We start from the raw sequence: 25293 nt of genomic DNA on the forward strand, positions 1-25293 counted from the left end.
TGGGGACTATCAAGAAATGTCTCAAAAGAAGCTTTAAGAATTTTACGAATAAGGCCCTGGCCCCCTTTATTCGTAGTACTAATATTACATCTCTGCGGATGGTTGATGAGACGGCTCTAGAACTCTCTGACTCCATCATTAAAGCAGTTGATGAGTTAGCGCCTGCCTCACTTAAACTTGTGGCGCGGCAGAAGCCGACAGCCCCTTGGTTCACTGAAGAATTGAGACTCCTCAGGCAAAAATGTAGAAGGAAGGAGCGATGTTGGCGCAAGTCTTGGGATCCCAGAGATCGAGAAGTCTACAAGGACCTGCTACGAGTTTACAAAAATAGGGTCATCAGGGAGAAACAGGATTATTTCACCAACTTAACCTGTTCTCTCACGTCTTCTAAAGAGCTTTTTAAGATCGTTGACTCCTTATGCACACTCCAGGTTCCCGACCCCGTGATTGCTTCACAGGAGCTATGTAATAACATCTCTGATTTCTTCTATAAAAAAATAGATGACATCTATGTGGCTCTCCAATCACAGAGGAACACTCTCAGTGAGGAAGACCTCTCTCGAGTTAAACATCTGGAATCCTGGGATGCAGGTTCTCCCCAAGTCTTGAACCAATTTCCCCTGCTCTCATTGGAGGGTCTCAACCTCCTATTAGACAAAACAAAATCTGCCTCCCCTCTGGATCCAGTCCCGCTGAGAATACTAAAGGACTGTAGGGATATCATACTTCCTCCATTGTTGGAAATCATGAATGGAGCTCTGGAGCAAGGTATCTTCCCGGTGGCATGGAAGAGGGCTATTGTTAAACCCCTCCTTAAAAAGCCCACCCTTGACCCCGGTCTATTGAAGAACTTCAGACCTATATCCCTTTTGCCGGCCCCTGCCAAAATGTTGGAGGCCCATCTGAACTACCATCTTTCCAGCTTTCTGGACGCTTCAGGATTCTTGGACGGGTCCCAACACGGCTTTCGAAAGCTACACAGCACAGAGTCTGCATTGACGAAAGTCGCGGATAACATCCGGCGGAAAGTCGATTTGGGACAGACTACCGTGCTAGTTCTGCTGGATCTTACAGCAGCATTTGATACCCTGTCTCCCAGTACTTTAACATCTAGGTTAAGGGAGGCAGGGGTAGCAGGACCGGCCTTGAGTCTCCTGAATTCCTTTCTTCATCAGCGAGAGCAGCGAGTGATGCTTGGGGATCACCTCTCCCCTGTTAAGTCGTTGCAATGTGGGGTGCCACAGGGGTCGGCATTGAGTCCGACCCTGTTTAACATCTACGTGGCCCCCCTTGCAAGACTGGTAAGATCTCAGGGGATGGAGGTAGTGTCGTATGCCGACGACACGCAGATCATGGTGTCTCTGACCCACTCCGTGAATGTCACCGCGTCCAACTTCAAATCCTGTATGCAACTTGTTGCAGACTGGATGATTTTCAACTCATTGAAGTTGAACGGTGACAAAACGGAGGTCCTGGTCTTTGGCAAAGACCAGGAACTGTGGTCAGATGAGTGGTGGCCCTCATCTTTAGGCATCTGCCCCACTCCCACACTATCTGCCAGGAACCTAGGCGTCATCTACGACACTCGGCTCTCTATGGAATTGCAGGTGAACAGAACGGTGGCCACCTGTTGGGGTGTCATTAGGATTCTGAAACGAATCGCGTACTATCTTTCACCACAGGCACGAAAACAGGTTGTGATCGCCCTCGTCGGCTCAAGGCTGGATTATTGTAATTCACTCTACGCCGGGGCCAACAAGGGCCTTCTCCAACGCCTGCAGGTTGTGCAAAATGCCGCGGCGCGCTTCGTTCTGGCCTTGCCGTGGATGTCCTCTGCGACCTCGGCAAGGAAGAATCTCCATTGGCTGCCTATCCCATTCAGAGTCTCTTTTAAACTTCTCTGCTTGACATATAATGCCTTGAAGGCAGGCCCGACTGATGCCCTAGGCTCTTTGCTCTCTAGGTATGTTCCACTCAGATGCCTTCGCTCGTCAGAGCTTAATCAATTGGTAGTCCCTCGAGCTAGGACGGCACGATGGGGAAGCAAGGCTTTCTCCATTCTTGCACCTCAACTCTGGAACACTCTTCCTTTGGAGATCAAACAACAGCCCTCACTTGATCTTTTTAAGAAAGCTCTGAAAACTTGGTGTTTTACCAAAGCCTATCCGTGAGCTCCTGTCTCTGTCTGCCCGCAGCTAAGTTTGAGTTAGGCGCCTTGACGCCCACTGGGCATAGTAGCGCGTTTATAAATTTTATTTCATTCATTCATTCATGTATATGGTTTTCTAGCTCAAACCTCGCCAAAAGGTAGCACTGTACAGTGTCCAAGACCAGCTTAAAATCAACAAGTGATAGGAGAGGTATCTTGGTTGTTTGCAGGTAATAAATACATTGTGATGTAGTGTTCTTTTAAGAGGTGAGTCTTCAACTGTTTCCTAAATGAGAGCAATGTGGGGGTGGTCTATAAATATACACGGTTGTTGGTCCAGATCTTGGGTGCATAAATGGAAAAGGTCTCCTACCAGTGATGGTAAGCTTGTCTGCAAGTGGGAGCTTTGGTCGTATTGACATTGTAATTAATGCATCTGGTTTTGAATATAGTGCTGTAGTGTAGTACCTATATTCCCAAAGGGCTCTGCGCATTGGAATAATATATCCTATAGATGTGACGTAGGACTTAGGTAGACTAGGTCTCTATCGAATATATTAGACTTAATTGTGAGTGCCAGCTAGCTAAGAGGTCACTAGAAACGTTCTCGAATAAACAAGAAGGGATTCGTTTCTGACAACCGCACAAACATGACAACTTGTTTTCCCCAAGATAAAACGTATCTTTAGAGTCGTGGAAATAATAGATAGATATTTTACTCAATCGTGCATGCTTCGTTTCATCAGAGGTGCAGAGAAATAGAGAGACGGGCGTTTTCAATAAAAGTATTTATTGAACAGTCTTCTTTCTCATGCAGAAGAAATGAACTGCTACAATCGTAATACTGGCTGCAAAGTATAATGCGTACAGCAAGAATAATATTATAAAATAATACTGTAAAAGCATTGTATGGTTTCTGAGCCATAAATAAATACATACATAAATAACCAAGACTAAAAATACTTAACTGGTGCTTCTTAAATACGCCTACCCCAGTGTACCTAACCGAGGTCTAGTACGAAGGAAGAAGTAAGTATGGTGTAGCATAGGTTTAGTTTTTTTTTTGCCAAGAATCTAACTTAGAGTTCTCTTAGTGTCTAATCAGCTACGTACCTTGGTTTTAGAATGAAGGAGGTCTGGTATCTCTGTCTCGGGACTCAATTTCCCAACACCCCGCAAGGGGAGCTTGGAAACACTGGAGCTGGATTCTCAGCGAGAGAAAGGCAGCCTCTCTGTCAGTGCGTCAGCTGGAAGGTCGGCTTCCTTCAGCACTTGCTGTAGCGAGCTGCGTCGGGCAAGTAGATAGTCAAGTTGCTCCAAACCACTGTGTGTTTGCTAGAGCAAGTGTAGGCATATTTATACCTGGAAGGTGCCTAGTTTGATGTAAAGTCGGACATAATAACGTCACCTAAGAACCCCAAGGGAATGGTAGTTCTTTTAAAACGCCATGATTTCTAGGACAAATCAATATTCAAGAAAGGGGATGTCCCTGACTGCTGAAGGCGAGTTTTCCAAGGAATCGTTGTGGCTTTTTGGAACTAGTGGAAGGAGACATGCCTGTATTTGGACTGCATCGGCTATGTCTAAATAGGGTTATGATTACTATGCCTTTATAAGGGCAATGTGAATTGTACCTATATAAGGGCATGAATCGGGAAAATTTCACTTGGGTCCTGAAACTCTATACAACAGTGCAGATGGCATGGGGAGCTAATGGAGCTCTATCAGGGTGGGGTGATATTTCCTCATTCGTTCTATGAGACATGATGTGGCATGTAGGATGCCCCTAGGCAGACTCCCCAGGATATTGCGGCATAGATATGCAAATTTTGTGTGACAAAAATTTTACAGTACAAATATTGAAATTTAGCAGCATTATTGCTGGACTTTATTTGTTATTTGTTAACTACAGCTTGTATAGCGCCAAATCACCTTTAGGTCTCAAGGCGCTTTTGACAGAAGGTAGCTAAGCTAACAAAAGAACAGATTCATGAAGCCATACCACTAAGTAAACCTTAGAGCTTCTCTTAACAGGAATGTTTTTAAAGATTTCCTGAACTGCAGCAAGTTAGATTCTTTACGAAGGGATTCAGGAAGTTTGTTCCAAACCTGTGGGACAACCACAGAAAAAGATCTGCCACCCGTCGTAGCTAGTTTATAGCGAGGATAGGACAGCAATTGAGTGTTTGAAGACCGTAGTGATCGTGTCGGATTATAGACTCCAAGGCGTTCTTTAATGTAAGACGGTGCTTGACCATAGATTGCCTTATGGGCAATGCACAAACTTTTAAACTACACCCGCTGTTTTATGGGGAGCCAATGTAGCTTACATAACAGCGGCGATGCATGAGTGCGTCTAGGTAACCGAAAGATCAGCCTAGCTGCATCGTTCAGGACTACTTGCAGTCTATTTATCAGTGTTTTGGGGAGACCCAAATACAGGGCATTCCCGTAGTCTAGTCTCTAGATGATTGTAGCAGAGACAATTGTACAGAGCGTGGAGGGGGAAAGCAAGGGGACTAACTTGCGTAACTGTCTAATTCAGGTAATACAGGTTCCAACCATTGAGGAGATCTGGCTGACCATTGACAGCTCATGGTCAATCTTAATGCCAAGACTTTTTACGTTGGAGCAGGGTTTAGGGGTCGGGCCAAGATCTTGCGGCCAAAACAAATCACCCCAAGGAGACGCTTCAGATGAAACCACCAGGACCTCCGTTTTCTCGGTATTGATCTTCAGCGAATTTGCTGTCATCCAATTCACCCTATGACTAAGTATTTTTTGAGCATGGGTCTGTGCGGATGCCGTGTTATTGATACTAAGTAACAACTGGGTGTCATCCGCATAGTTAAAGATTTTACAGCCCATGCTTACTAAAGAGTCAATTAAAGGCTGCAGGTAAAGATTAAAAAGAAGTGGGGACAGGGCAGATCCCTGGGGGACTCCACACTTCAGGGTACCCAAGGTTGATGTACAGTCCTCCTGTTGAATCCTTTGAGATCTTTCAGAAAGAAAGAATTTAAGCCATTTATAGGCTACATCTTGTATCCCAAACGCAGACAATCTGTCCAAAAGCAGGGTGTGGCTGACAGTATCGAATGCCGGTGACAGGTCTAATAATATCAGGGCACTCGGGTTTTTTACTGTCAGCCATACCTCTGAGCTCATCAAGCACCGAAAGCATCACCAATTCGGTGCTGTGATGTGCTGAAAACCTGCTTGACGTTCGTGGAGAAGATGGTGTGACTCCAGGAATGATGACAAAGACATCAGAACTTGTTGTTCCAAAATCTTGGACAAGAAAGGAAGCTGAGATATAGGCCTATAATTTTTTATGTTGATGGGATCAGCCCCCGACTTCTTTATTAGGGGCCTGACTTGTGCTTCTTTAAAGCTGGATGGAAGCTGGCTGGAGTCTAATGATTTGTTTAGTAGGGAAACAAAATGACTTCCAAGGGCAGCAAGTGCCATGCGAAAGATACTGGGGGGACAAGGATCTGCAGGAGAACCGGATTTTGTTCGATTCATGAGCTGTCCTAAGACCGTAGAATCAATCGGGGGAAACTTAGAGATGGTGTGTATTGGCGGAGGGGGTTGGGGATGTGGGAGAGAGGGGTGATTGCTGGAGGTGTTCTTGATGTCAATCAGAATAGTTTGTACTTTGTCGAGGAAGTAGTGTTGCAAGGTGTTACAATCAATGGGAGATTCTGATCTTTCTACTTTCTTACTCAACTCTGATAAGATCTTGAAGGTTTCATTTTGAACATTGTCCGCGTTGTTAATTCGGGATTCATAGTACTCCGCTTTAGTTGACTGAATATAGGTTTTATACAATTTAAGAAACGATTTATAGTGATCTTTATCAATGGGATCGTTTGATTTCCTCCAGCGTCTCTCTAAAAGGCGAAGTTTAATTTTGTGTTCCCACAAGGAGGAATTGAACCATGGGGCTCCCTTTACCGTTCTATTTATCTTTTGATTTCTTTCAGGTGCTATTTGGTCAATAGCCTGACCAAGATTTTGCATAAGATAGGTATATTCCTGATCAAGGTCCCCATGCGCATCATGAAACTGTAAGTTTTTAAGAATAGTGTCCGACAAAGTTTCTGAGTCAATTTTCTTCCATTGCCGAACTTTTTTGAATTTAAGGGGTGGAGGTTGAGGCAGAAGGCCATCAACAGGGATATCACAATTTATCATGTAGTGGTCTGACCATATGCAGGGTAGAATATCTGTTAGCACTACAGCCGGGTCAGAGGTCCAGATAAGATCCAGAGTGTGACCGTTGATATGTGTGGGTGCCTATACTAATTGTTTAAGTCCAAGTGGGGTCATAGTATTTTCCTACAGTCGCGTTGCCCCATCTTTGCATAATTTGTCCCAGTGGACATTAAAATCTCCAGTTATTAGGAACTTTTGATAACGTGTACAGAGATCTGAAATAATTGGGGTCAATAGGTCATTAAACATTGCAGTAGATTTTGGTGGGCGGTAGACTGGAAGGATGACCAGGCAGGTGTTTCTCAGTGTAATCTTCACCCCAAGTATGTCAGCTAGATCCACTGTTTCGGCCATTAGTTTAGTAACTGTTAAGTGTTTTTTAAAGAGAATAGCTACCCCGCCCCCACAGGCATTGTCGGCACAATTATGCCAGATCGCAACATAATCATTAGGGAGAGAGGCAATAATATCAGGTAGAGAGTTATCGCCCAGCCACGTTTCTGTGAGAGTTAGGTTGTCAATGTCATCTTGAAGGAGTGTAAAAATTTCAAGGTGGTGTTTTTGTAGTGATCTGGTATTCAGACTAGTTAACATCAAGCTGGGATGACGTCCCGTGGTGCTCCTATCAGTGGACAGTATACTAGACTCTTTTAACTTAGCTAAGGTGGTTGAGGGTAATATAAGAGTACTAGTATGTAGCAGGTGTAACTCACCCGAAGAGTATGTCAGTCGACGCGCAGGGGAGTGGGCCCTAGTGCCCGGTCGTGCGTGGACGGGCGCAGACAGGCAGGACTCTGGCCCGACTCCGGCGCAGGTCCGGCGCGTCCGCTGTATGCGTCTGCTGTGCAGAGGCATGACCGTCCGCTTTTAAGCGCAACTAGAGTGCGTCCCCGCCCAGCCCACACCCAATATGGTCGAGAAAGCCAGAAACCAACCCTCGGCGTCAATGCTCGGCCGAGAGCGGTCCGGTGGCGAAGGGAGGGGGGTAGAGGTCACAGAGCACAAAGGAAGTCTTAAGACAAAGTAACAACAGCTTAGTAAATCAAGCCACAATGCAAGGTTTAAAGTGCACGGATAAGTAAAAATGCACAAAGTGGAGAGGAGAGACCTCTCGGCTTCCGCCTCAGGAGGGGGAAAAGAATCCTTCTGTCAATTTTAATCATTAGCAGCCCGTCCCGACGTTGTCCGGGTATGAATGCGAATTTGCCTAGCCTTGGTGCTGGTAAGTTCCAATTCTATTAAGGACTCAGAGGCGAGGATTATGCCATTCTTTCATCGCTTTATTCTCTACAGCAGCAAGAAAAAATATAACACAACTACTTTTCCCATGAACATTTGGGGGAAAGAATAAAGTCAAACATGAGTCCTATTACAGTGTCCATGTACAGGTGTCTCCCATCATGCTCCACTGTACTTGTCTCCTCCTCTTTCTTCGCGCGAAGCCAGAACATCCGTCCGCTCACGCATCCTGTTTAGAATTATCTGCTCCTGTAAAAGAACATACCATCAGATCCATTCTATACCAATAGAACGTCAGCTGTAAAACAGGAAGAGCAGTACACCGCAGAGCCATAAGCGCACATTCGAAAAAGAACATAAACGCTTTACTTACATTGCATACGGGGAGGGTACACTTCCATGAAGTCACTGGGGGGGATAATCCTCGCCTCCGAGTCCTTAATAGAATTGGAACTTACAAGCACCAAGGCTAGGCAAATTCGCATTCTATGTCGGGACCGGAGGCTTCGGATTATGCCAGTTCAAAGCTTATCGACCACCAATCTGGCCACATCAATAACTGGCTTGAAATAGAACCTCATGAACGTGGAGTCCGAGGACCAATCGGCCGCTCTCATCAGATCCTCCAACCGAGCCCCAAGGGCAAAAGCCTTAGACGCCATGGCACCTCGCGTAGAGTGCGCCCCAAACTGTTTAGTATCAATCCCCGCCTCCTGCATGATCCAACGCACCCAACGGGCGATCGTCGGTGAAGTAACTGCCTTATACGGTTTACGCAGGGCAATAAGCAGCTGTCGTTCGCCCGGAGGGCGAGTATCCTCTGTCATATCCTCATAAGCACTGAGGCACTGCACTACGCACAGCTTAGGGGAGTCCTGAAAAGCCGGATACGAAATGACCCTAGTATTTGTTTTGGTCCGCCTGCTGACGGTAAAGGAAACTCCTTCAGGAGAAAAAACCCTGGCCGTTATATCCAACGCTCGCACGTCCGAGACACGCCTGCAGGACACCAGGCACAACAACATGGCCAACTTAGCCGTCAACTCCTTGCGCGTTAAAAACCTGTTCGGTTGCCAGGAAAGGAAGAGATTCAACACTCTGTTCACATCCCACAGGGCGGAATACCGAGGCTCCGGCGGCAAGGCAAGCCGTATACCCCGCAAGAGCCTACAGACTAAGGGGTGTTCGCCAACCGGGGACCCTTGAACCAGGTCGTGCCCCGCAGACACCGCCGACCGGAACGTATTGATCGACCGATAGGCCAGGCCCTGATCAGACCGTTCCGCCAGGAAATTCAAGACACGCACTACAGGCGCCCCCACGGGATCCAAACCCCGTCGCACACACCAACGACTCCACCGGAGACAAGCCGATCTGTAGCGTTTGGTCGTGCTGTCGGCCCAAGCCTTGGAGAGCAGTCCTCTGCCGTTCTCGAAAAGCCAGGCAACGTCCAGCGTCGCCGGAGAGCTTCCACGCCATCAGGCGCAACGAGCCCTCCAGGACTAACCTGTGGGGCGCTCCCTCCGGATTCAGTAGAATGTGGGGAGACTGGGGGAGTAGGATCGGAAAATCCCAAGAAAGTTCCAGAAGAACCGGAAACCAAACTTACGACCTCCACCACGGAGTGATCATCACTACCTGAGCCGACTGGCGGCGTAACAACGCTGACACTCGCGTTATCATTGAGAACGGTGGAAACGCATAGCCCTGTATTCTCGACCAGTCTTGGAGGAACACATCCGTTGCCTCCGCCAGAGGGTCGGGGCGCCAGCTGAAATACCGCGGGAGCTGGTGGTCCAAGCGGGACGCGAATAGGTCCACCGAAAACGGGCCCCAAAGGTCCGAGAGCTCCGCAAACAGGGTAGGGTCCAGCTTCCAAACGCTGGCGTCCAGGATATTCCTCGAGTGCCAATCGGCCACTTCGTTCTGACGACCCTGCAAATATTCCGCCGTAACCGACACTTGGCGGTCCAGACAAAAGTGCCAGAAATCCCTGGCCAGGTCCGCTAACATCTTGGACCTGGTACCGCCCAGGTGGTTGATATAACGGACCGCCGACACGATGTCCATCCTCAGAAGGACGCAGGATTGTACTCTGTCCTTGGTCCAACATTGCACTGCGAAGGAGCCCGCTAGCAACTCCAAGCAGTTGATATGCAAGGACTGTTCGGGAGCAGACCAGGCGCCGCCCGTGGAGAAGTCTCCGCACCGCGCCCCCCAGCCGGAACGGCTGGCGTCCGACTCTATCACGATATCTGGGGCGGAACCGAAAATCGCATGGCCATTTCAGGCTTCCATGTGCGTAAGCCACCACTGCATTTCGTCCCTCACGTCCTCCGACAAAGGAACGAGTTGAGAGTACGTCAGGCCCCTCCGCAGGTGGTACGCCTTCAAGCGCTGCATGGCGCGGTAATGTAGGGGTCCCGGGAAGATAGCCTGGATCGAAGAGGACAACAGGCCCACTAGCCTCGCCAGGTGGCGCAAGGAAATCATCCGCTTCGCTAGGGTTTGTCGCAACTCGTGTCTGATCCGCGCCATCTTCCTGGCTGGCAGGCTCAAGGTGGCTGCCACCGAGTCTATGGTGAAACCGTGGAACGTAGCGCACTGCATGGGAACCAAGAGAGACTTCTTCTCGTTGATCACGAACCCCAGGCCTTGCAAAAGGTTGACCGCAGACTGCAACTGTGACCGCAGTCTCTCGGGGCACTGGTCCATGAGCAGCATGTCGTCTAGGTAGACTATCATTCTGACCCCCTGAGCCCGTAATGCCTCCACCACCGGCCGCAACACCTTTGTGAAGCACCACGGTGCTGAGGAGAGTCCGAAAGGAAGAGTGGTAAACTCGTAAACCTGGTCGTCCCACCTGAACTGGAGGAAACGCCGATGAGGGGGAAAAATGGGAATCGTTAGGTAAGCGTCTTTCAGGTCTAGTCTGACCATCCAGTCGGACTGTCGCAAGACGTCGCGCAGGAGATGTATCCCTTCCATTTTGAAATGCTGATACACCTACCACTCGTTGAACTCCTTCAAATTTATCACGGGGCGACTGCCCCCATCGACCTTGTCGACTAAGAAAAGATTGCTTATAAAACCTGAGGGGTGCTCGCAAGCGCAACAAATTGCCCCTTTTTGGAGGAGGGCAGCGACCTCTTCGCTCACCAAAGCCGCATCGCGCTGGGAAAAGGTAATGGGGCGAGGACGCTGTAGCTGACGTGGACGGCCATGGAAGTCCATACGGAAGCCCTGAACCGTCTGCAGCACCCAAGCATCGCCTGTAAGGGAGGCCCATGCAGGAAGAAACTGCGCCAAGCGCCCCCCCACTTTCAAACTCGCGGAAGGCAGTACAGTCACCTCGGCCACCGCCTTGCTGTTGACGACCTCCGAACTTCTGCCCTCTCGTGGGGTAGAAATTATTGAACCTGGCCTTATCCTGGTACTGGCCACGTCCGGAGCCTTGACCTCGATCCGAGCTGGCGTCCCGGCCGAACGAGCGGCCCCTACCTCGTCCGGCCTTGTCAAACCCGGGGCGCGAAAACCTTTTTAATATTGGACTGGGCACGATCCAGGGACGTGAAGGTGGCAACAAACTTCCCCAGTTCCTTGGTCGCCCAGCTTGGGATCCACCTTGATAAGCAGGGAGCGCCTCAGCTCCGTAGAGAGGGCGTTGTTGGCGTTGCCAAGGAAAATGATGGCTCTCTGGGCCCAGTTGGAAAGAACCTCCGGGGAAATCGCGTCACCCGACACTTTGGCCTCCTCCGCTATATCCAGGATCTTGGTAAGGGGCCCGACAGCATCCAGAAGCTTGTCTTGGCAAGTGCGCCAGGACCTGTCAATACCCTTTCGCGGGTCCTTGACAAATTTCTGTAGGAAGGTCGCCATCTTCGGATCGATGTCCGGGGTCATGGCCACCTTGCCTTCCAACGACGGCCGGGGACACTCCGCGCGCAGGCGGCTTCTGGCATCCTTGTCCACCGGCTTCCTCAGCCTATTAGCGACGTACTGGGCCACCTTGTCACACGGGACCCACTCTGATGAACGGGGGTGGACGATATCGTCTGGGTCCAGCATGTCCGACGGACCTGCGGAGGATGAGGGCTGAGAAGGGAGCCACGACCTGGAAGAACAGGCCTCCTCCTCCGAGTCCGGAGAGTCGTCGTCGTCGTCGCGCTGCGGGTCCGGAGACATCGCAGGTGGAGAAAGCGGTGGAGCCTCTGAGGGAAGAGGAGCGGGAGGCTGTGCGTCCTCCCGGGCCTTGAAGGCACTCTTTACCCTATTGAAAGCCGCCGAATCAACCCCCTCAGTGCAAGGCTTCTTGGGATGAGGCGGGGTAGGGGACGAATCAGGCGCCGGAAGCAAGGCGGCAAACTTGGCATAGGCCTCGTCCAGGCACGCCGAAAGACGTTGTTCCAGGGGGACCATAGCCTGGTCGACCGCGCGTTAGATGGAGTCGTCGACCGCCTGGTAAAAGTCAGCGTCCAACGGGACATAGTTCAGGGGGTCCTCCTCCGGATAGTTGTCTGCGTTCCCCTGCATAGCAAGTTAAATTAGGCTCTAGCAACGGGACGGCAGACAAGACCAATGACCCTCCTCAGGGCGCTCTATAGTCTGGGGAGTCCCAGCGATATGGGTGGCCAGAGGCACACAATGAACGGGCAAAGCCCTGGGAACGCTGCAGCCCACAGAGTCTCGGGGCGCCTCCCGGCAAAGCGTCCCCACAGCACAATTACGACCCCGTAGGGTGTTCGTCAAGAGTACAACCCAAAGGACGTTCAGAAGCAAGGGAAAAACCTAATTGCGACCCCGCAGGTCTCAGAGCCGGGAGGCTAGGCACGGGTCCGCTGGTGACAGGAGCGCGCCAGAACACTCCAGAAGCTTCTGGGAGCGCCCCTTCAGCAAACGAGACACCACACACTACTGGGCAAAGATCGCGTAAGGAGCGCACTAGGCGTCCCGCGACCAATCAAGGGAATCTGTGGAGAAAGAACAGAAACCCAACACCCGGCCCAAAGGCCAAAGGCACCACACAGAAACCCAAAACCCAGGAGAGAAGGAAAAAACCAACTTAATTTGCTGCGAGCAGCGAAGAAAGAGGAGGAGACCAGTACAGTGGAGCATGATGGGAGACACACCTGTACATGGACACTGTTATAGGACTCATGTTTGACTTTATTCTTTCCCCCAAATGTTCATGGGAAAAGTAGTTGTGTTATATTTTTTTCTTGCTGCTGTAGAGAATAAAGCGATGAAAGAATGGCATAATCCGAAGCCTCCGGTCCTGACATAGAATTGCTGCCGGCCAGTAGTATATTGTTTTGTAGGATTTCGTTTTGATAGCATTTCTTATCTAGGACAGGCCTGTAAAGCGCCCTGATTCACAGTGCACTGCCGATGCACTTAAGAGTGCGCGATCAGTAGTGTGTGAACTCGGGTTTCCCTACTTTATTTTTCCTTGCACTATTATATAGCGCAAACTCGACAACATGACATGAGCACAATGTACATTACAGAAGAACACATTAATTTGTGGTAGGCACGGGGACACAAAGCGATTTGCCTGGAATCACAGGATGTTGAGCTGATTCCGAGATTCAAACGTAGCTCCCCAGCTCTAAAGTTTGCAATTCTAGAACTTGTGGCAAGAGGTGTGTCTAAAAGTGTATGTCGGTGCAAGCCATCAATAAGAGAGACCTGTGCGTTTTTCAAATGGGTGGTGAAAAAATATGAGTATGTTGCTGGAGATGTGGGCAGCCGTGCCACCAATGTATTTACAGGGGGAGGGTAAACACCCATTATTCCGCAACTTTCTTTCCGCATACCATCACTCCGCATACTTTCATTACGAAAGTACCATGACTCCGCAAATCCATTATAACGCATGGCATTACATTTTATATGCTTTTACCACGCATACATTTACAACGAAATTCGTTGTAAATGCATGAATGGTAAAAGCATGTTTTTTTTTTTAAATGTTTGGATAAAGTAAGTATGGGTATAGGGGTATATGTTGGGGTACTGAGGTATTTGTTTTGGGGTGTTTGGGTATTTTAAGGGTTCAGATATAGTTTTGGGTTATGGGGTACAGGGGTAGTTTTAGGGTTAGGTATGGGTTTTGGGGTACAGGGGTATTTTAAGGGTTCAGGGCTAGGTTTGGGTTTTGGGGTACAGGGTATTTTTAGGGTTCAGGGCTAGGTTTGGGGTACAGGGTTATTTTAGGGTTCAGGGGTAGGTTTGGGTTTTGGGGCACAGGGGTATTTTTAGTGTTCAGGGGTAGGTTTGGGTTCTGGGGTATTTTAAGTGTTCAGGGCTAGGTTTGGGGTACCGGGGTATTTTAGGGTTCAGGGGTAGGTTTGGGGTACCGGGGTATTTTTAGGGTTCAGGGCTAGGTTTGGGTTTTGGGGTACAGCGGTAGGTTTGGGTTTTGAGTTACAGGGGTATTTATAGGGTCCAGGGCTAGGTTTGGGCTTTGGGGTACAGGGGTATTTTTAGGGTTTAGGGATAGGTTTGGGTTTTGGGGTACAGGGTATATTTATAGGGTTAAGATGGGTTAGTGTTTAAGGGTGTTGGGGTATTTTAAGGAGTAAGGGTGGGTTATGATTATGGGGTGCAGGGGTATTTAAAGGGAGCAGGGTGTGATTAGCACACGATATGAGACATGTCATGAAGGGCGGAACGTACCACACGCCCCCAGCGTTTGTCACCCCCCAGCACACGCCCACAGCTCGACGCATTCACGCTCACAAGGGACTACTTTGTTGGCACGGTACTTTTACCTTTTAAATGTATATGGTGGGCGTCTGCATAGCCTATGTCCTTCTGCTGCAACTGCCCTTTCCAACACTGTATTGGGTGTTGTGATTGGTGCTGTGGTTCCTGAGATTACCCGTCTCAAAGGTTTGGGCTCTCTCTTTATTATATTAGTATGGATATGGATAATCATTCCTTTTCAGTCTCAAATCAATGGAAATTGTTTTAGCAGTGTGTTCCACTTTAAAATAGCCATATTTAAAGTGTCTGAGAGTATTTGTGTGCTATGCTAAGTCCCTGAGTCATGTAATGGTTGACAGCAAAATTTTTCTCATGTTACTGGCAGCCAATCAAAGAACTTGTAGGGCTCCGACTTCCGCAGGAGCGAGATGACTTTTAAATTGGCGTTCCCCCGAGAGTCCAAGACACTCTTGCTAGCCTAAATGCACCCTTGCTGGTCCCTGAAATAATAAGATAGATCGGTTGGTGCCCAACGCTGTTCCCTGCTTCCTGTCTACTCTCGCCCCAGAACAGGGTGCAGGCACCCCTACCCTCACCAGTGGCATCAACCCTTCAACTCTCTCGCCACAGATCCTGCTTACAAGCCTACACCATGGTTTGCTGTAATTAGATTCTCTCCCGACTGCTCATGCAATTAAAACTGCACAGTTGCAAACGTGATTATACTGACTGACACCCCCACCTACCACCGCCCCCTCCTCCAGGACACAATTCCTAAAAAAATAAGTGTGGGGACTGATCAAGTTAGTTATTTTGCAAGTGGACATCATGGCGAGTGCCACCATAGCACATCACGACACGACAGGTGGCATTCTATGTGGGATCACCGGAAGTGATCTTTCTGGAAGTAACATCAGATGTTACCACCTCACACAAGTTTATCAGGTATATCATGAGTACATTTAAGCGCATGATGAGATTGAACACATTAGATTTTGCTTTGGGCTTGTGCCTAAAAAAAGTGATGCAATCCCAATGCAAAATCTGGGCCTCAACTAATAATATTGTTTTTTAAAGCCTTGCCACAAAGAAATTGGCAACAAGGAGTAGCAGGGCCATAAATCTCTTCTGCCTAATTGGTTGCAAAGTCTGCATTTTAAAATATTTTATGGGGTTAAGGCATCTGCTACCGAGGTGTCCAGTAACAAGCTGGTAGTTAATACTGTGGAGTCCATATTAGTGCAGATGGATATCATTGGCCATGAAATTGTGAAATGCAACTGTTCTGTGAGGGACGTACCCTCCGTGGCTGAGCCACACCTGTACATGTGCGAGGGTTAAGGAGGCTCATGGGGACATGCCCTAAGAGGGGGAGGGGAAGCTTGGACTGCTGATGCCCAGAGGCCCCTTTATATATAAATGTAAGGTGTTTTGTAGCGCGCTCAATTACTACCGGAGTATCCTGGCGCGAATGACCGCTGGGGAACCCGTCCTGGCTTTCCCTGTGAGATGGTCCCATGCTGGGTATCTCCAAGGTGAAGCCAGGCATCCCCGGCGTCTGTGGGGGCCGTTGTAGAGATGAGGCAGGCTTAATGCCCAGAGTTACCGAGTGTGATCACTGCCCAAAGTGGGCACCGAGGCGAGAATTATCAGTCCGCTGACCCTGGTCCTCGACCCTGCCGCGTCGGGAATCGAACCCTGGTCCCGGGCCGTTCTCAGCCTCCGGGTCTGCCGCCTCTAACCAGTGAGCCACACCTCTCTACTCTATATATGTGCAAAGGACATTTCTACTGCTGATACCCAGAAGCTCCCCTATATGCGTGCAGTGGACGTTTGCACTGCTGATGCCCATAGGTACCTCTATGTATGTGCAACGGACATTGGCACTGTGAATGCCCACAGGCACCTGTATATATGTGCAAAGGAAATGTCGACTGCTGATGCCCATAGGCACCTCTATACATGTGCGACAGATGTTAACAGTGCTAATGCCCAAAGTTGCCTGTATATATGTACAAAGGAAATTTCAACCGCGAATGTCAATTGGAACCTGTATATATGGTCAGTGGACAATTGTACTGCTGCTGCCCATAGGCTCCTCTATGTGAGTGCAACTGACATTTGCACTATTTATGCTCATAGGCACCTGTATATGTGTGCAGTGGATGTTTGCACCGCTGATGTCCATAGGCACTCTATATATGTGCAACAGAAGTTCGTACGGTTGATGCCCAGATGAACCAGTATGTATGTGCAAAGGAACTGGTGATGCCCATATGCACCTCTGTATGTGCAATGGACGTTTGCACTATTGATGCCCACAGGCACCTGTGTATTTGTGCGACGGACGGACGTTCGCGCTGCCGAGCCTCACATTCTTTTTCTGAAGCTTGAGAAATTCTCTGTTACAGAAAATGACATCAAAGGCTTTTCTCCTGTGTGCTGCGGAGCTCACTCGTAGAGTGCTTTGTGTCCACCATGTGTGGTTCTCCTCTGTTTGTAATCAGGCCTTGTGCATGCCTTGGAACACAATGCAGCATCCGGGATCTGTGAACAGAACTGGGGAACTTCAAAACCAAGGGGATCCTGGGAATCACATGAGCTGCTTCACAGTCGGTATATAGTTTTATGTTTAATCTAATTATACACATCCTCTTTTTTTGTGAGGAACCGTTTTCATGTATTTTACGGGTGCCCGTGTTTTTCCTGCTTGCAGAAATTGCTGGCAAGTGGATTGTCACTTCTGAGGCTTCTTCGTGTGCTTTCTGAGACCTTTGCTCTGTTGTGGGCCTCTCAACCACTGTCTGTTCATTCATCCATACCCATGAATCCATTAAAGTACTAACCCCTTCATCTAGCTATTCATTCACACAATCTCTAATCCATGTATTTAGTACAGAGGACAGGAAAAGCTGCACTCTGTTACAACCAATTGCTGATTTTAACTAACTATTTCAAACGGGAATAATGTAGTGCTTGTTTCTTGAATTCAGCGACCCCATTTGTTTCAAAAGAGCATGCATAAAATTTGTTTGATTCGGAACAGCCTAAACACAGACCATCATTGATAAATGTAGAGGTTTTTTTTTTTAAATACCAGCAAATAAATCGATTTATTGAAAAACATTTCAAATGAGCAGTGAATGTGTTTTACATAGACAGTGTTCTGATGTATTTTTGTTGTCTAAACTTTTCGGAGTTGTTTCACCATAGAAATGTAACGACGTTTTTTCCCTGCATTCCTTCAGTTTCACAGGCACTTTTGTAAAAAATCACCGAATTTTTACAAAATTGCTGATGTCGCGGGAACGTTTGTAAAAATCGCAGCATTTTTACAGAAGTGCTGATTTCGCGGCAAATTGCAAAATCCTTGAGGGTCTGCCTAGAAGTGCCAATGTGGAGTTTTAGAGGCCATGGAGCATGGCGTTGCCACCATCCAGATATGCAAGTATGAGGGCTTGAGCAGCAGTTCTGAAGCCTCTTTCTGGAAGAAATAGCTGCTCTTTCTTTAGAAGAGAGAGCTGGTTCCAGGCTGTCCTTGTGTTTTTTAGCAATGTGTTCCTTGAGTGTGTGTATGGTGTTAGAGGTGAATGCGAGTGATTTGGCATTCAGTGAAAGTTGGACTTCAAAGTCGTCAAGGTTCATGTCATTGAGTTAGGTTTGTATTGATTTTTGTTCTTGGTAAATAACAGGAATTCAGTCTTGGCTGGGTTAAGCTTCAGTTAGGCAATGGGTATCCTGGTCCAGGTCTGGTTGATGTGCATTCAGTGCTTGAGGTGTTGGATGTTTGAAGCACCAGAGACTTTTAAGTCGAGTTGTGTATCATTTGCATATTGGTGAATCTTGATGCTGATATCTGTTAGTAGATCACAAAGCTGCTCCAAGGAGAGGTTGAAGATAACAGAAGACAGTATGGAACCCTGACAGATTCTACAGGTGATAGGGATCTTTTAGGGTCTGTAGATGCTCATGCGAACAAACGGGTTTCCGTTGGAAAGGCAGGAGGAGAACCAGTAAAGGATAATGCTGGTGAATCTTAATCGAGGCTCCAGGGTGCACATGAGGGTGGGATGGTCGATTGTGTCTAAGGCAGCTGAGAGGTCAAGAGGGCATTGCCTCCAATGTGTAAGGTACTGATTTCTGTGCTGCAACGTGATCCGAAACAGACTGGTAGTCGTGCAGGAGATGGTTATCATTTATAGGTCGAACATCAGCGCTGACCTGTTGTATCTCGCTCTGGGGCTTTGGCAAACCCAGCTATTGCCACTGGTTGTTAGCTGCAGCAATCAGAAATGTCGGCTTCTTATTGGTCTATTACTGCAATTGGCCCTCCTTTGTGTGGCTCCTTCCTACTATGGCAATTTCACTAATTGTTTCTTTTCGTTGTCCCGCAGGAGAAGGCAGTGCCTGATTTTGTTTTTGGTACTTCCCCTGAGTTACTCCTCGCCACTCCCCCCTCTTCCTTCAATGTTTTTCGTAGTCTTCCCTACGTCTGGATATATATATATATATTTTGGGTTTATCTGCATTCCTACCATCATTGTAGTGACGTCTATGTCATGTATTTTTTATTTTTTAAAACCAGTTTTACCACTGCCCAGACTCTAACCCGGGCTCCCAGGTTGGAATTCGGCAACACTACAGTCCCTCCCTCTATCTCTCACCTTCCTGCCGTTTTACTTTTGCTTTTTAATCCTCCTTTGTACCTCGCTATCACTTAATAGGGCTGGGCTCGCGTCCCTCCCCTGCTGCTCTCTCTTCCCTCCAGACTTCTCGTCCCTCCCTCGCTACTGGGTGCTCCAGGGGTAAACGCAAGAGCCCAGAGGGAGGACTCTGCGTGCTTGAGATCAGAGAGTGAGTGAAGGGAGCGCAAATGGAATGTGTGTGACTGTTATATGTCAGAGAGGGAGAGATCTGTGGTTGCCAAGCGAACGGTCTCGGCTACTTCTGGCTTTTTAGTTGCCAGCCCTTTCCATGCTGAGGTTTTGAACCATTAAGTACAATGGTAATAGTCAAACTGCAAGTTCCAGAATGCAAAGCGCAATGTATAACGGCCAGAACTGGGTGGAAATCCCCTCCACTGTGCAGAACTGACCTGTTTGGTCATGTTTCAGAGTCCAGAGGTATATGGGTTTCAATGTAAATATCTCTGGTCACATTTTGGGGGGTACGAAAATATTTCTTCTATGCCCGCCCGTACATTTATGGGAGCATTTAATTTACCGTAATGTCAGAGAGCTTTGGAAATGTTTCCTTTTATTCCCAGAGTGAGAGGAGCAGAGACCATTGCAAAAGTGGTGATTTACCTGTCGGTGCATTATCACTATTTGCTATTCCAGGGATAAGTATGTGTTCTGTGTTCTACTCCCTTTTATGCTATGACCCTCTCTGACCTTATGTCTTTCATTATCTGCTTCATAGATGACCCCTATCAGCCTCTGCTGACTCCAGTTCACTAGTGCTTCCTACCCTGGCCTGTGCATTAGAACTACACCTCGACTGCACAGATGTTCCAGACTTAGGCTTCAGATAGCAGAGCTACCCCTCGATGGCTCAGATGTCAGAGGCTTAGGCTTTTTGGCAGGAAAGCTATCCCTCGGCTGCTCAGATGTCCGAGGCTTAGGCTCCGACAGCAGAGCCACCCCTCGGCTGCTCAGATGTCAGAGGGTTAGGCTTCAGACCGCAGAGCTTCCTGGTGTATACATGATCTTGTTGCTCAGTGCGGCATCTGATTCATGGACACCGCACTTTATCTTTCACACACGCTCTCTGAGTATCCCCCTCTTCACCCAGCCCCCCTTCCTGGTGTTTCCACATGCTCGTGTAGTAGGAATGCATTACTCTGCCTCTCAGCGAGAGTTGTAGACAGCAGAGAGCAGATACATTGTTCTTCTCCAGGGTTTCTAAGGAATCAATCATCAGTATTCTCACAGTCACTGCTGCAAAGTGGCTTCTGCCTGGGCCTTTGGGGCCATTGCCATTACGACTATCACTCCTGAGCCATGGGCTGCAGTAGCGCCTCTCTTTTAAATTTCAGTTAAATCGAGACCGCGGCTTGGAGGAGAGGTGAGTGCCGGCATGTTCTGTTATTGTTGTTTTTTCCACACTAAGATTGCTGCCTGCTTCTGGGACCACGTGATGCCTGATGACAACCTGATCCAGGCGTTCGCTTTGTCTGCTCTGGCTAGCCCGCACAGGATTTGGCGCAGCACTTTTTAGGTCTCGCCTGGCGTTGCAGCGAGAAAGCGCTGTTGCCAGCGAGACTTATTGTCCGCATCATGCCTCTCAAGGGAGACAGACCAGGGCACGTGCGGCGATTGTGCTCTGTGGACATGCACGTACAGGCACGCTCACATCTCCTGTCCCGCAGGCAAACCAGCATGCAGTTTCACTTTCGCCCAATCGTTGGAGCAGCCTATGTTGCTAATCGCTATTTTAAATGGGGAGATGTGTACTCCTATATAAGTGCACATATAGCTGGCTTGCACTGCAAGCCAGCAGCTCGTCTCCCTAAACGCGCATGGCGTGCTTTCGCTTTCTGTCCTTCCGGCCCACGCTCCACCTCCTCTATTTTCTCTCCGACCGGCCCTACAGTGCTGGTCCCGGCAGACAGCTAAGCTGAAAGAAATCCTTAATATAGCGCTTTACACCGTATGATTAATTGAGATGCCCACACAGATAGACCACAATAGCAGCCACACAAGAGTCCATCTATAAGCACTTCAAAAAGGATGGCGGCCTCTCCCAACTCAAGCTCTATAAAAGTGTTAAATGCATCCTCGAAACACTTCAGGGCCTACAGTTCAAACCAGGCAGCTATCATCCCCCTTCTCCCCCACCCCCCTACTGCAGGATAAACGATCTGTGACTCGGCCCGTTCTCACCTGCTGAACTCCAGCAGAGTTCTACGTGTCCTGCGCCAACAAACTCACACGCACCAGCCGCACCCCGCCAGTGCATCCGTACTGGTCCCTGTCAACAAGCGCATGGCGTGCTTTTGCTTTCCCTTCCGGCGTTTCAACCCACGCTCATGTTCTCCCGCCCGCAGTGGCCCCCTCTCTTCCTCCCTCGCTGCTCTCTCCCCTCTTCTCCCTGCCTCCTCTTCGACCCCCTCTTGTCTTTCTCCCTGCCCTATGAGTTCCCTTTCTCCCCCCTTTGACTTCCTTGTTTTTTCCTCTCCCTCTTATTTCACTTCCTCCCTCGTTCCCCCTCTCCCTTCCTGACTTTTCTCGCCCACCCTCTCCCTCTCCTGCTGGACGTCATTACCTGCCTCCCTTCCTTCTCGGGCTCGTTACGCCTGCCCCTCTTCTCCCTCCTTCCCCTTCTTTAAGTGTCTGCTTCTTCCCCGCGCAGCCCCGCACTCCCCGGTGATCCTCGGCAGACAGCAGCCTTCGCACGGCCACGATGATGGAGAACAGGGCGTTCTGCTGCTATCCCTTCTATGCAGTCGCCCTGCTGCTCAAGATGTTCTTGCTGGCGATCCTTACCGGCCAGCTGCGGCTGCGCAGGAAGGTGGGTACCCCCGAACGACCTCCTCCCCACCCCCTGATGGCATGGGAGAGTGATCGAACTGACACCCTCTGCTGGCATGTGTGAGTGTGTGTGAACGAGCCTCACCACCCCCCCCTTGCTTGCATGTGTGAGTGAGTGTGAACGAGCCTCACCCCCACCCCTTTGCTGGCATGTGTGAGTGAGTGTGAACGAGCCTCACCCCCCCCCCTTTGCTGGCATGTGTGCGTGAGTGGGAACACGCCTCAACACCCCCCCCCCCCCTTGCTGCATGTGTGAGTAAGTGTGAACGAGCCTCAACCCCCCACCCCCTTTGCTGGCATGTGTGCACGAGCCTCAACACCCCCTTGCCCCCTTTGCTGGCATGTGAGTTGTCCTCTGAAAGCAGAGTTCTCAGTATGCAGTCTCATTTAAAAGTCTGTCAGTAGCTTCAGTTCAGTATTGCATGTTCCAACAATAGAATGTTTACGTTAGTACGACGAGTGACGCAAATAGAGTATTGACTGCAGGGCAGGACTGCCTGTTCTGTTACATTGGTGCCGTGACACCGCAGAGTTTATGGAGTGCTGATATCCAGCGGGTACGACTGGTAGAACTACCTGTCTGGCGCCCCACCTTGTTGCAAAATCTGTGCCCCAGGTCCGAACTGCGGTACAAAAGGGGGTGGTGATGGACGGAGCATCTGAATCAATCAAACACTCACACCCAGTCAAAAGATCTGGGATTAATCCATCACCGTTCTTTAGCCCACTCTGCCACCCCAGCTCAGACATGGCTATATGCAAATCAGTCTGACCCTGTGTCTCATGCGAACAGTTCAGCCCGAACTGCCAAGCCATGTCTTCCCTGGACCGGAAACAAGCTCCCGAGGACCGGTTTCTGGCATTCCAGCCGTCTTCAGCCCGGCTTGCTTGAATCCAGTGGCGAAGTGAGCAAGGGACTCACGTCTGAGCATACCCTGCCAGGTTCGAACTGCATCAGACGGCGTAGTGATTACCGGTATTTAACCACTTATGTATACTGTTCGTACACAATGTACATTCTGGTTAATTTGCATTCCAGGACACAGAGTGAAAGAGGACCCCGGGTAATTTAAGTCCGCAAACCCTTCTATTTGGTACACTTGTGCTACACGAAGACAAGAGGTATCCTCAGGATCGCTTCCAAAATGAAAATTGCAACAAAAAGATTGTATTTTGTTTCTCTGTAGAGTTGTTTATATTAAGTTGCGTCACACTTCACAATTTTTAGTGTTATAAATCATCCACTGATCTGTTCAGTTTGAACTTCTTTGGGAAATTCCATTCCTGTCATAATCTGTGCTAGACACTGGAGACTCGAGAGAATAGTAGAGACGCAGTAAGGTCTCATTGTGTCGGTCATTGTGCTCACTGTACAGCAGAGCTCGCTTGTGCACATCTCGGGAACGTCATACTTTCCAGTAAAAGAGTCTTTTTGTTTGTCATTTATGATGCAAAACTTAAGCCATCTCGAGTATTTAATATTGAGACAATCATGCAGCCGGACTAGTGATCCCTTCTTTAAATTTAATTTAGCTGAAACAAATATTTGTGTTATTATGCGGTGCTCTCAGTACAGTGTGAGATTTATATGTGCTGCTGTGCAAGGGTCATTTCGAATTTAAGTGTGGTAGATGGCGGGTCGGGTGCAAGGTGTAGATTTGTTAATTTAAAAAGGAAACAGCAGTATCTTGGTCGTGTATTCATTTCACCTTCAGTAATTGCTGTGCAATTGAGCAACAAAATAAACATATCATAGAACAATAATTTACGTATTTGAAAAAAACGGGAGTTCCTTAGGGTGTTGCACATATATAAGGCAGATTGCCTGAAAACAACTGGTTTTTAACATTTTGTTACCCACAAAGAAACCAGGAATGCACGTTTTCAATCGTAATCCAGGAAACTATCCCAAGCAGGTGCGGGTAAGAAGAATTCTTTATTACCAGCACTAAGACTGAAATTAATGATCTCCCATTCGCTTCAATTTCTGTCCCTGACATGACACTGTCCTCACGCCGCCTTTACTTGTCATATGCTGGCTTTTTCCTGCTACAGGGGTAGATGGAGGTGTATTCCCTATACCGTTTTAGTTTATACTCTCCACAGTGTTTGAGGGTATATCAACTTGTTACATCGCACAAAACCCACCTAATCTCATTTTCTTCCCTTTTATACACTTTTCTAAAATGTATATTCGGTATTGTCTATTCTTGGGGAGTACGATGTATTTTAGAACTTTGCTGTATTTTAGAACTTTGCTGTATTACTTCTTGAGGACCTACACAGTATAAGGAAATTACCTAATCTGGCTGACAATCTAATATCCGTCCCCTCACAAGAGCATGTTTTTTTAGGAGAGAACCCTGCGCTCTGTAAAATTGCTCGTAAGAGTCTTTGGTGCCCATATTAAGTATGGCGATTTGCATTTATCACCCCGAGTGGGACGGGTATCCTCAGACGTGAGTCCTGTGCTCTCCATGCCCCTGGAATCAAGCTATCCTGGCTGATGAGGACTGAAAGCCCGAAACCAGTCCTAGGGTGCTTGTTTCAAGTCCAGGGAGACCTGGCTTGGCAGTTCGGGCTGGACTGTTCCCATTGGGCACAGGGTCAAGACTAATTTGGCTGGGTTCAAACTGGAATGGCATGGTGAGCAAAAAAAACATGGATTTAGTCCCAGATCTCTGTACTGGGGTGAATGTATGACATTGTTCTGCATTCTGTCCATCAACTGTTGTTTTTGCATATTAAGTATGGCAGCATCTGCGAGATTTGCAGCTGCCAGCGGCCCGATAAATTTTGCTGGCAGCCATCCTTGCAGAGGTGCTGTCTGACTTTGCGGGAAATGTGCAGGACATTCAAAGACCATTTACTTCCTCCCATAGCTCTGACGCTACACCGTGCAAGTCCGCAGCCAGGTTGCCATATCTAGTTTTTTTAGTGTTCACCTTTGTTGCTTTAATAACTTTAGTATCCTGCTGTGATTATTTGCATCTCGCAGATGCTGCTGAGGAATAGATTCTTGTCTTTCTCAGTTGGCTTGTTTACGGTCAATTTGCCTGGGCTGGTTTGTTTCTCAAGTATCTGGAGTGTCACAGAAAATCACACTATAGCAGACTTTCAGGCAGCCTTTTGTGCGTTATTTTGTCACTATACAGACTTTCATCTGGCGCTGGTTAGAGCAAGACATAATTTTTACTCGTGGTTGCCGCTTTCATAGCGTTGGTCACAATACCGTACATATTACATTTACCCAACTTTCACATACTAATATCATAAATACCCTTTTATATATTTGTTGCTTTAAAAAAAAGATAATAAACAATGCCATTTACAATACCAACAACTTTAAACTTTGCTACTGCGAGACCTATTGCATTGCAAATGCTTGTTCTATCGGCAGTAAGTTAAACTTGATCGAAATCTCTAACCACGGTCATTATGGAT

The 25293-nt window shown here is 48.3% G+C and overlaps 1 protein-coding gene across 2 annotated transcripts in view; it reads left to right on the forward strand.

Annotated features, from left to right (window-relative positions):
* TMEM147 (transmembrane protein 147) overlaps positions 1 to 25293 on the forward strand; it is a 140360-nt gene that overhangs the window by 36595 nt on the left and 78472 nt on the right. The window lies entirely within an intron of this gene.

The sequence above is a fragment of the Lissotriton vulgaris genome, chromosome 7, assembly GCF_964263255.1.
Source record: "Lissotriton vulgaris chromosome 7, aLisVul1.2, whole genome shotgun sequence".
Taxonomy (NCBI): domain Eukaryota; kingdom Metazoa; phylum Chordata; class Amphibia; order Caudata; family Salamandridae; genus Lissotriton; species Lissotriton vulgaris.